The following is a 13050-nucleotide window of genomic DNA, read 5'->3' on the forward strand; positions in this document are numbered from 1 at the left end:
TTCCAGAATCAAGCTGACTTCCTAAGCAATAAAGTATTCGTACTGAACAATAGTCATACGCTGCCATGCTTGAATTCACATACAGTCAATGCATTTCAAACCCCACCAAACCTGTTCAGAGATAAATAAACTACAAATAATAACCTAAAGGAAACACTTTGATGTCTGTTTGGTATACAGTATTTAAGACACGTGAACAGGAGAAAGATGCCTTGTAATATTCTAAAGTAATGTATGCTGGACTAGGTGAGTCATGATCTGAAGTTTCCATAGCCCAGCATTCGGTGCATCATTCTGAGAAGTGTAACAATTAAAGCAGGAGTGAAGCATTATGTGTGTGTAGCATAGCTGTGTGCACTTCCTGGGATTTGGGTGCCTGGTATGTCATGTGTTCCAGCCCTGCATTTGGTGGATTAGAGGTAATTTCTTTAAACAATAACAGAAATTGTACACTTAATCCAATACACATGATGCAAAAGCATGTACTTAGTGGAAAATGCTGTGGTCTCATTGGGACTGTGTTGCTATCCACTCTTGTAAAATTATTACACTAAAAGGTATTGTTTTATATTGTAGCTACAGAAGATACAATCCTGTAAGACAGATGACATGCCATCACCTTAAGAGATGGAAAGTCTTGATCTGCTCCCCTGTAACAATGAAGCCATTAACTGTATGCTAAAAGGTGGAGAAAACAAAAACTTGAATATCCTGGGAGAAGTTCTCTCTGCTTGTACTTAGTCCTTATAGCCATTTGGGCTCTCTTTATAAAAATCCTTTTAAAAATTTTCTGTATGCCTATGATGAGTGCAAGTATCTGAGATGGGCCAGATGATGGGTTATTAGTTGAAACATTAATTAGGAAGGGGACAGTCAATCCTTCACTCGTTACTCCTCTTTTATTTATGTGCTACTGTGTTTTGAGTGTACCACTTGGTTAAAATGAGGGGAGAATGGATGGGTCATGTTTTGAGTCCAGCTATTTAATTTGTTACTGTAAGACTAAAATTGTTCTCATGTATCTCACTCATGATTTAGTGAGTTAAGTACTTAAGTGTTTTTAACAATTTCTGTATGAAGTGATCTCAAATACTTTCAGTAAAAGCCTCATGCAGAAGTCTGTGACATATGATTAGTTTTTCCCTCATGTTGCAAAAAAGGTGGGTGGTTAGTCTTCAATTTTTTTATTAACCACATAATTCCCTTGTTTTAGATGGCCAGCTATTTATTTAATATAATTGAAACCAGTCTCCTTTCTTATGTTTACTGCTGTATCAGATGCAGGTTTGTTTTCATATTAGATTTGTATTACTGCAGTATTCAAACGGAGTAATTCCTGATCTGAAATGTACATCTCCTACAAGAATTTGTCCTTTTCTTAATTACCTTTCTTGAGATAAATAGATCTAGTAAGAACAAACATGAAGGGGTATCATGTAATGAAGTTCATGCTTCCTGCTGTTGTACCTGGTAATGGGTGAAGGATTGCAGCTTGGAAGGGGAGATTGGGAAAGTCTTCTGCTCAGTTCTGAAATCTGGGATATACTGAAAGGTATTTTCTAGCAATTACTGACAAAGTGATGTGCAAAGGAGGCTTAGACAGAAAAACATGCCTCTGAGCAGAAGAATGCTCATGTAGAGCAGGAGAAAAAAATATAAACCAAATTAAATGTGTATTTAAAAAAACCCTAATCTGTTTATACCTAGTATTTAAACAACTACATTAATAAGACTAGACTACTGGAAATAACATTATTTACCTTTTTTTTTGTGTATGTACTCATCACAGATTTTACAGATTAGAATACACAAGGTAAGTCTCCTCCAAAAATACAGTACAGAGTATTGATTCTGTTTAAATAAAACACCATTGCCGATTTGAAACAGGTTCTGATTTAACATACATCTCCTATGGAAAACATTTCTGCACTCTCTCACGTATATACTTATATAATCAGAGATACATATATAGATATGTGTATATATAAAAACCACCTTAAATTGTCACTTTTTGGGCTTTTTGATTACCAAAAATTGTCAGAGCATGGCTGTCTTCTTCTATACAGGTGTATACAATTTATTGTGAATCCGAGTTTTTAAGTCACAAACACTATTTTAGTAGTGCATTTTAATAGAAGAGCATCTGCACTCGGGTGATCTGACCAGCAGATGTACTCTAACATTTGCAATGATGTTTTTTGCATATTATGAAAATAACGGGTTTGTCCTTTATTGATGCTTAAGGTTCATCCCTTCTGTTTCTGTAAATATTCCTTTTCCACATAAAGCAACAATGTTCTAGTTCAGGGAACATTAATGAGACAAGTTGATTCTGTCTCCAAGTGCCCTGTTTTGTAATCTTCCAGAAATACACTTCTTAATAATTTTTGTTTTTACTACTGTGATCCTACAACAAGATTTACTATAATTCTTAGCTACATAAACAGAAGAATGCCAACAGTAGAGGCAGATGAATTGTGTAGGGCATTGATGGAACCTTACTGAAAATGATTCAGTGAAAAGCTCTAGAAATAGTGACAGTAGAAAATGTATCACTGGTATGTATTTAGAATCTATTTTAGGTTGACTTATTCAAAGAAGATACCATAATATGCAGCTGAACCTGAGAATATTTAAAAGGCTGGAAAGGAGTGTGTTCATCACGGAGGAGTACACCCAATAATAACCTACTTGCTGAGGGATGATTAGATGCTACTTTAAAGGTTTGACTACTGCTTATGTCTCAAATTCAAAACCAGTATTTCTATTTTGTAAATGGACAAGCTACAGCACAAGGTACTGGAATCTTTTTTCTATTTCTTCCAATTCTTATGGGAAACTTTTTTTTTCTTGCCTTCTGTCTTTCTTCCTTCTAGAAAGGCCTGAGTACATGTTTAACTTACTAGCCTTAATTTAAAAAGAGGTGTGACAGCATTAATAAGAATACATAATTTGAAAGCAAAGTAAAAATATTTTTTGTAAGATGCCTTTTCTAATTTCTAATTCCAAAGGAATTACCTAAATCAAAGTATGCTGAACAGTGTTATGTCTTAGTGTTTACTTAAACCAAGAGTCAGGTCCTTTGTTAAAATCAGTATGACTCAAATCCTTAGCTTACTGAAAGAAATGCAATTTAAATTTTAGCTAATTATTTTAAGGAAGTGTCTATAGAGATACTAACTGAGACCAAAAGAATTTTCTTTTCAAGCTGTATGTGATATGTGGAATACAACATCCAGAGTATAAGGAGAGAATTGTAATGTCCGGTATAAGAGAATTTAAACAAGACTATTTCTTTGCACAACTGCACTAAATTAAAGGGTATACCTGAAGCATCAAGAGTGAAGAGTCAGTAACAGTGCTGAAAAAAGCATAGCTTGAAACATATATATATAAACAAAATAAACAATAGAGTTAATTATAAAAGTGGAAGTGCTTTTGGCTAGACCTCCCCCCAAAAAGGTATCCCTCCTTGTATTCTTGGTCCTCTATCAAATGGCTGTTCACATTCTAGTCCACTTTATCAATCCCTCCTTTTTCCTCCCCTACTACTCTGCTTCTTTTCAGTTCAGTTGTTGCCATTTTGCTTGTTTACATAGCATTCCATATGAAATACCTCACAACAATTTCTACTTCATACCTAAAGAATTCCCCCTTAATTGCAGCAATTCTTAATATTATCAAAAGCATGCTAAACACAACAGGTTAAAACAAGAAATGAAGACTACAACTAATACTGCAGAAAAAATCTGTGTAGGCAGCAGTCACCACAGATGGGATTCATTCAGTATACTGCTCTTAGTTCTACCACCCACATAATCCCCATTATTTCCTAGCAAACACACTTCATTAGCTCTGAAGAAATCTCTGTTGTCTCTCCCAGCAGATCACTGAAGGTACTGTCATGATATGGATATAAAAGTTAAAGGTCATATCACTTAAAAACCGTTTCTTTAGGATCCTTTAGGAGGTCATAATAATTAAGCATGTTTTCATTTGATGACAACCAACAATATAATTTGATGAACCACTACTAAATTTATCCTTTATAAGTAAAAGTATTCTTCCTGCTAGTATTGAGCATTAGGATATCATTATCCAGTGGTTCTCCCTGTTCCCTATTTGTTGTTCATTTGTCCCAATTAATTAAGCGATAGTACAAACTCAAGAAAGCAATGTGCTGTCCCAGAGGAAGGAAGCAAGGCTCTGCCTTTGCAGGAGCACAAGCTGTCATTCCTGATTTGTATACAGGGTGGGGTTCTGCATTCTTTTTATTGCTCCGACTGTTGACACTGATGACAGTTCTTGCAGGGGAGACAGTGCTTTGATCATGTGCGTAGCTGCGGATGAGGAGGAAACTAGTATTGCCTTATTACAAGGGACACAACGACTTAGGGAACTTGGCTGAGTGAATGCAAAGATAGAAATTCTGATTCTTCTGCCCTTTTCCTGCAAACCCCCCTCCCTCCCCCAAACTCTTGTGCTACAATCTAGTTATAAAGCAGCTTTGCTGTGAACAGAATCAGATGGGTCCAAATTCAAATGGAAAAAAAAACCCCAACAAGTGCTTGTTTTGTTATTTTAGAGGGGGAAAACCCCATAAAATTATGAAAAAATCACCTGATCTGATTCACAAATAGTTATAGCAGCACAACTGTGAGGAGCAAGGCACTGTGGTGAGAGTGCAAACTCTACAAGCTGGTGTAGCTGCCAGAGTACTCATACTGTTAAACCACAACTAAACACATCATAACACCCTTAGCAGAATTTAATTAAAACGTCCAAATCATCCATTCTTGTGGTGGTCAGTTCATTTTGAGTTAGGAAAGAGTAATTGTTTCCAAGTACTTTGCCTGCAGCAGTGGAGTAGACTACACAAGCCAGTCTTATTTACGAGTTTTTAATAGATTACCGAATCAGCCATGTGGCTTTATGTTCTTAAAAATATTAGCTGCTAAATGTTAGTTGCTAAAGGTCATAGAATTGTAGTTGGAAGAGTTTGCCGTTCAAGCACTATCTTGTCACTTCTAGTTCCTCCATTTAATGAATTGTTAACTAACATATTTAATGCCTCAGGGACTCTCCATCTTACTATTCTTTCCTTCCTAGTAATTTTACAGATTTCCGTGAATGAAACAATAGAGGTTTCACACTGATTTCCTCCGTTTCATTTCAGGCAGCTGGTGGTGATGTCACACACAATCACCTGTGTCTAACAAGCACCTGATACTGTTCCAAAGTACAAGATGTATGCACATACCAGCTCTGTATCGGCATTTGTACTACAAACAGTGGATTGCTATCATGATTCAGATAAACAGACGACTAGTTCAGTTGTTTTAGTTACTTTGGATCATTTCCTGCAGCTTTACTCATCCTCCCAATTAACATGAATACACATTTGGGTTTTTTCCAAGTTAGCCATTAAGGAGGTTAAGTAGGTTGGGCCTTATGACTAATGTTTCCTTGGCTCTGACTGTATTTTGCTGCACCCGTATTCTATCATACTTTATTAGCATGCAGGAGAAACTCTGAGATTCCTAATTGTAGGACAGCACTTGAGATGTTCGAGAAATCCCCAAGCTCCAAAATGAGAAATCCCAGTCATAAGTAAGACCCAGCACATACAGAAATATACTGTAAAGAGACATCTTGCATTAGTATTGCCATTATTAATACACTTTCCTACTGCTGAGCTTTCATGTTCTGTATTGAGTAAAAAAAGAATCAATTACCAGTGCCACAACAAAACTTAGTCAAGAGGGTGCTGCAGTAATTGGATGCGGCTCTTCAACCCCTGAAGATGTTTGTTGTTCCACTAACATGGTAAAGGCAGTAAACAGCTTTTGTCATTCCTGATGCCTTGTCACAGGCAACAGATTAAAAATGCAGTTGCTTAACTATTTCACTACATAAACTTTAAATGTAATCCTCTTTTAGAAATGTCAGCAATATAAAGAGGAAGCAGCTAAAGGGAAGCAACATGATCCATCAATGTGCAGTAAGCATATCCCTCACCAGTGTTTAGTTGTGAATCATGATGAATATTACATCCATGGATTAAAGTCCTGATCTTACATAGTCATCTGCATAGAAGATGGGTCTGTTCAGGAGCTGCATATTGTCTGTATAGACACTTACCTGGAACAAGAAAATCTTTTGAAGTTGGCTTTAGAAATCACCTTAGCTAAATTACTATAAAACAAAAAAAAAGGCACATATTCTACAATAAGAATATTCACTTCAAGGGTGGGTACTCCTTGAAATGTTCATCTACCTAGGGCTATGCTCCAGGTGCTAGTGCTGCAGTGAAAATTGATTACTCTTTCCACACCTCACTGTATATATGAAATGGCTCTTACAATGCCTTGGTTTGCTTTGCTCTATTGTGTTTTACATTACTTCACCACAGAGGAGCAGGAAGTATAGAGATAGTACTACAGGTGTTACATGTTATGGGTGTGTTGATTTCTGCTTTTGAATCAAGCCACTGGCTGAATTTCCTCCTTCTGTATGCTACAAGTAAAAAACCAAAACAAAACATCTATTTAAACATAAACACCAGTCTTACTTCCCCTATCTTTTGTAGATATTTGTGTTAAGGATCAAAAAGGAGGGAGTATTCTGTAGCCTTCATAGAAATTCCTGACTGAGAAGCACCAATGAAGAACCAGTTGCATATGGCATTGTTTCAGTAAAAACTGTCATTTTTATAACCCACGCACTGTTGCCTGTATATACTTTCTTTCCCTACTAGAAAATCAAGCAAGTCAGATGGAAAGAAGCGTTAAGACTTGAAATAGGTTAAGTTTACCTAGAAGTGCAGTTAAGTGTGCTCCAAGGGCAGGTCAGCAGAAGCTCTTCTTGCTTTCCAACCCAGATCACAAGAGCATGTTGATGTACCTCAGTGCCAATGGTCTGGCTAAGGTGAAGCAAATCCTGCAGTGATTAATGATTTTTTCCTGGTCTGTTTGCCTGAGCTCTGTAATTGAAAATTGCTAAAGCAGGTCATTTGAAGTATGTGTGGTATCTTAGGAACTATAACTTAATGATCGTAAATTTGCATTACAAATGCTCTTTTAGCTCCTTACTTGGCATAAATTTTCAATCTGAACTGCTTATTAAGTATACCACAACTCACTCACCCTGTAATTACCACTGGCCTAATATCTGTTCATTTAAGTTCCATTTTCTTCTAGTTTTTATTATCTATTCCCTTCTTTCAGATGCTTTTGATTTTATTTAAAAAAATCAAGTAGTGAGTTCCGATTTCTCATTCATTTTTCTGCAGTGAGGAAACAAAAAAACCCATATAGAAATTAGTAAACAATCAGCTAAAACATATCAAGGAAAGGTTTAACAAAGAACACTGTGGAAGGTGGAATAAATGGCAAAAATACATGAAAGACAGATGTCACCTTTTCAAATTCAGTGATGCTATACTTGCCTTCTTTAAAAAAAGCTTTCAGAGAAGTAAGACTGGTAATTTTAGTCTGTTCAGTAGGTACAGCTATTAAGCATAAATTTTGAAGAAATTAAGGGCAACAGTGTTTGGAATGTTTACCATCAGCAGGTAAGATTATCAAGTTCCTGAATGTTCAAATACAAAACATTTAAGCTATGGCCAGATACTGCATTCAGGAGATTGAAAAGCAAAACTTTAATCAAGCTGAAAGATTTAAGATGTTTCAGTGAAGTAGTTAAAAAGATGTACGTAAGCATTAAGTCATTAAAATGACTTAAGCCTTTTAATCTTCTCAAAGGCAGATTAGGCTACATTTAAACAAAACATGACATGAAGTCTAGTTTTGGTTTTACACACTATGTATCCTTGGTACAGAATTCAGTATGCGTAGTTCTGAACACTGAGCTTCGTAAGATAGCATATGTTCCTACAGTTGCCAAAATATACTTGCTATAGAGATCTAACAGCTATCTGCAAAAACCACTAATGACCCATCCTAATAATACATGTATTACTTCTACATTTTCAGGAAAAAGGAAAACTCTTTGAAGTCAGGTAAATGTTTGTGCTCATACCAAGTGCTGCCAGTACATGATTTCATTATTCCCTTTAAATTTTGATATTTTTGTAAGCTCCACTGGCAAATAAAAGTCCATGTAATACCAGTTTTCTTATACAATATGGGCGTGTTATTACTTATTCCTTTGCAAAATTTGTGACTAAAGAAAAAGCCTTTCAGAATAATTCCTTAGCTCTACTGAATATGAAGAACAAAAATATATAATTGTGAATAATGCACTTTAAAAAAATATCTGTAAATGTTTTCCATGGTGTTTTCATAACAATAAAACCTTTGCTTTTAAACCTTGCAGAACTAAGAACGCTTTAAAAAAACATAAGGTTTGGGATATAATTTTTGGTACCTTGGTTACTGCACCACAAGTTGACAAAAAGCTGGGAATTAAGTCCTCATACTTGGCATCCTATTAAATGACATTTTAAAAGTAAATAGCCAAAAAAGCTATTATTAGGGGGGAAAAAAGGAATCTAATTCTATGAAGAAGTTAAGTTATAAAGATTTGGTCCCTTTTAAAGTACTGTTGAAAAAGTTTAACATGGTACTTAGAAGAACTGTAGAACTTATTATAAAAATTAGGTTAACACTGCAGTCCAGCATATATTCAACATCTTTAATTACTTTTTGCTCAATGGATTTATTCTTTTTCCAATTACAGCAGATGGATCAGGTACAGTTCTAGCATTAATTTCCCTATGGTTGTAACTTGCTTCATCTGCAGTAGAGATGAGGAACCACCAAATTCATATTCCAAGAAGAGAAGAGATCTTTAATGATGGCCAGAACCAGAGGACTCTGAAACAAAGACACAATTTAGAGTGTTGGAACAGTAGAGCAAATCAATTCAGGAATGTAGTGCAGGTCCTGGAATTGACAACTGTACTTACATCTGAGCACAAGAATTGGCTATTCAAATACAGCAATAACCTCAGAATGTATATGGAAGTAAACTTAGCAAATATTAAAAATCCTCTTTTGCAAGTTTTAAAGCACTATTACAGTCAAACACCCATTCTTCCTTGGTTTTGTTATGGTTCTTCCATAACTGAGGTTTATTTACACTATTATTCTAAGCTTACTAGGCAGTATTTTCTCTAATTGCACGTTTCAAAATGCAAATAATGTTTGCATGTACAAATTCAACTGGGAGCAAATGGGTTCTCTCTCATGGTCCAAAAAGTGAACTGAGATACAGCAGTTCATGAAAAAGTAAATTCCAGTGTGACATCAGAAGAAACTGTCCATAAATATCTAAACACTACTTTATAAAGATACAAAAATACAAATCCAAAACACAAGTTTATACTTTCTAGTTTCTTGACAGCTAAAATAGCAGGTACTCTTGAAAGTATGCTGATTTAAATAATTCCATTAAATGGTTGTTATTATTATTTAAAAAAATTCCTCACCCACACAGTCAAGATATAAAACTTCCATTCTATTCCTAAAACCTACACAAAAGACAATTTATGTGCAGATCCACAGATGTTTCTAGCTTACAAAATCATCAATACAACCAAAATTACTCATTTTGAAGTAGTCTTTAAACATTTGCTAAATCTGTAACTTAAGCCCCAAACTTATGTAATGTAAAATATTCTGAGCTAATTTTTACTGCACTCATTTAAAAATTACACCAAGGTATTAGATATCTAATACTTACTATTTCCTGCTGATTTTTTGCCTGGAAAAAAAAAAAGCAAAAAAAGAAAGCTGAACAATGACAGTTAAAAATATTTTTCCTATTTACTTTTTATAGATAAATTTTAATTAGTTTTTTATTATTACTAAACAAAAATTATACTTTCCATGGTACATCTCTGTAAACATTATACTGATTTTCAAAAGTTGTTTGTTTTTAATTAACCAAGACTCCATGCATTTAGAAATTATAAGCATCAAGACTACTACTGCAATTCAAAAGAAATATCTACAGAATGTTACTATTTTACGTAATATATGGATATATATACACACAATATATGGATGTAAACTGAAGTGAAATGTTTGCTTTAAAATTTTCTTTTGTATTTTACATTCCCATTGTAATTGTTCACCTAAAATACTGATTTACAGTGATCAAAAATAAAATTCTTTGTAATGAAAATAGGTGTAAGAGAGTGTACAATCTCCATCTTTGGAAATAACTCACTTAAATTATGAATAAGGTGATAAACAACCTGATGTAACTTTCACCTAACTGCTTTAAGCACTGGTTTGGACCAGGTGAGCTCAAGAGGTCCCCTCCAATCTAATTTATCCTAATTTATTCCATTATTAGCAAAATTGTTCCCCAAGTGCAGAAAGGGCTACAGCTATAAAAACTATTTTTACTTCCAAATAAAGCTTAGCATACAAGTTGCCATTTATCCAGGCTTTTTGGCCCTCAAAACCTGACACCAGGACATTTGTCTAAGTCATGAATTAAAGTAGCATGACACAAACACAAATTTGGAATAGTCTATCCATTTTGAACTCTCCATGAAATAAAAGGTTAAAGCAAAAGTTAAATTTTTCCTTCCTCTCTACCTCAACTACTCATATTTACTTAATAGTCATTAATACTCATTAAGCTCAACTACTTATATTTACTTAAGCTTGTAAGTGCAGTGTATCAGTTTTGGAATGCTACACATTATTTGGACAAAGTTACAGAAATGCTGAGGTAATATCACTCAGCTGTTCCCACAGCAAGGGGTTTCTTTCTCTGTAAACTTTGTCTACAACTTAAAACACTTCATTGTTCATGACAGTCAGTAAAGGGTTTGACTTGGGATTTTTTTAACATAGCCTAAGTTGACAAACAGGACCTTTAAGACACCATAAACTGTTGCACCCTTCTGCTTTAAGGGACCTGGCCCATTCAAATTTAATATTTTTATATTAGATATTCTGTTTCTTTCTCTGAGAAAGTCATCCAGTGTCACCAAGTAACACACATTCTCATGTTCAGTGATGCAGATCACATTTTGAGGTGCCATCATCCTAAAATACACTTTCACAAGTTCATGTGAAAAAACCTTTTAAAAACTATTTAATTTCAAAATCTTGAGCAAGTAAGTTAGATCTGCATTTTAAAAATCAATTCCTACATTACCTGATCTTCATAATGTAGGCACAATTACACTGATATTTGAGTATTTTTGATAGTGGAATCTTCTACAATGAGCATTTAAAACATCTAAATTTTTATAGCAAAGACCTGGCCCTAAGTAAGAGTGTTAATTTCTTATTTGCTAGGTATCTTCAACGACTGATTTTTGTTAGGGGTATTCTCATCTATAAACGTGATCTATAAGGTAGCAGCTAATGAAGACTATAATGTGTAACTTACCCCCATATGAAATCTTGTAGTAGGCATAACTCATTAATGCTATACCAACCCATATTTCTTGATAAACAGTGGAGAAGTAGAATTTCATGGGTCTCAATGACTTTGGAATCATGGCCTGCATCATCTGAAAATTTTAAGAAGTTTTGTCATGTAAAGTTTTGCAGCTGTATTCTTACCTGCTGGATTTTTAACATACATACACTCCTGATACGTATCAGCAGCAGTTTACAGGTTAAAAAAAAAATCCCCAAGCATGCCAAAGTACTTATTCCAAGGCAAAGAAATGAAAATTCAGAGTTAAAGTTACAATTTATGGGCTAATACAAAAAAACAGTATTGAAATTACAGCTGATGAAGGGGTTCAAAGATGAGTCAACAGAACATTTACAGAGCATCAATAGCTAGACTTCTCTCTGCCTATCAGTGACAGCTTTTTCTTAATGTTTCTAGATTTCCTCAGGAGGAAGTCTCATTCCAGATAAACCAGAGAGGCTCCTTCCTTGCACTACCAATTTATCTTCCCTCCCTCGCAGCTGTCTCTTCCAGCATGGTAATTTCTACTCAAAATAGCAAAATAAATGATGTTAAGCTAATGAATTTATGCTTTATCATGACTATTTGACTTTCAAAATACACCCCAAGAGCAAGAAACCTGTCAGTGTTGGTGGTTTTTTTTTTTTCCTTTCCATGTAGCTTTGTTAGACAAAGAGAAAAATTATAGGTTTTAAAATAAAGCTTATCCTAATTCCCATAAATGTTAGTTCACATTTGCACCACACTGCACTGAGATGCCCCATGTTCTACTGTCTTATGCACAGCACTTCACCCAACAGTCACTTTTTATGCTTATTACAACCCAATAAAGTGAGCTATACACACATATAGACAGCGTACAGTAAACCAGAGACCGAGGAAAGAAAAGCAGAGTTAAACTTCTCTGAGGTAATGCTCCCTTGCTTGTCTGCTGTTACTAAATGCAAAGCATCGTTTGGCAAGCCTCAAAGAGAAGAGGAACAAGGGCAGCCAGTGTCCAAACAACTGGAAAAATGTAGGTTCTTCTTAAAGAATGAACGCAACTTTGAAGCAATTAATGTGTAATTACGGACAAACCCACATTTATCTCTGTTTATGGACAGTCATTTCAATCATTTATTATTGTGGCTAAAGTTCCTGAAACACCTTTGTGCCTTCACCAACACTATTAAGGACACTGCTCACTTAAATTTCCACTGTTTGTAGTTTCAAATGAACAGCAGACTACAAACAGTCACTCTGCTATAGCAGAATATCAAGACATACTAACAAACAAGGACATTGAACAAAACAGGAAAGCAAGATTTCCCCACCGCTGCAAAACACGGAATAAACAGTGCTGTTTCCACTTAACACCGTGCTAAAGCCCGGCAGAGACTTTTCCCCAAGGCCTGCACTGGCGCGACGTCGTTCTGGTTTTTTTTTCTGAAATCTACCCGGAACAAGGCTGTATTTGCTGCCTCCTTGACCTCCCCGCCACAAGCCCCCCGCAGCCCGGGGCACCTGCGGCCCGCCCGAGGCCCGACTCCGCTGCACGGGGTCGGGCGAGTAACGGCCAAGTTCCAGCGCCACGGGCCGCATTCCTTTTCTCCCTTCTTCCCTTCACACCTGAACCAGCGCTGCCCCCACCCGAGACACACC

The sequence above is a fragment of the Coloeus monedula genome (assembly GCF_965178545.1).
Source record: "Coloeus monedula genome assembly, chromosome: 6".
Taxonomy (NCBI): Eukaryota; Metazoa; Chordata; class Aves; order Passeriformes; family Corvidae; genus Coloeus; species Coloeus monedula.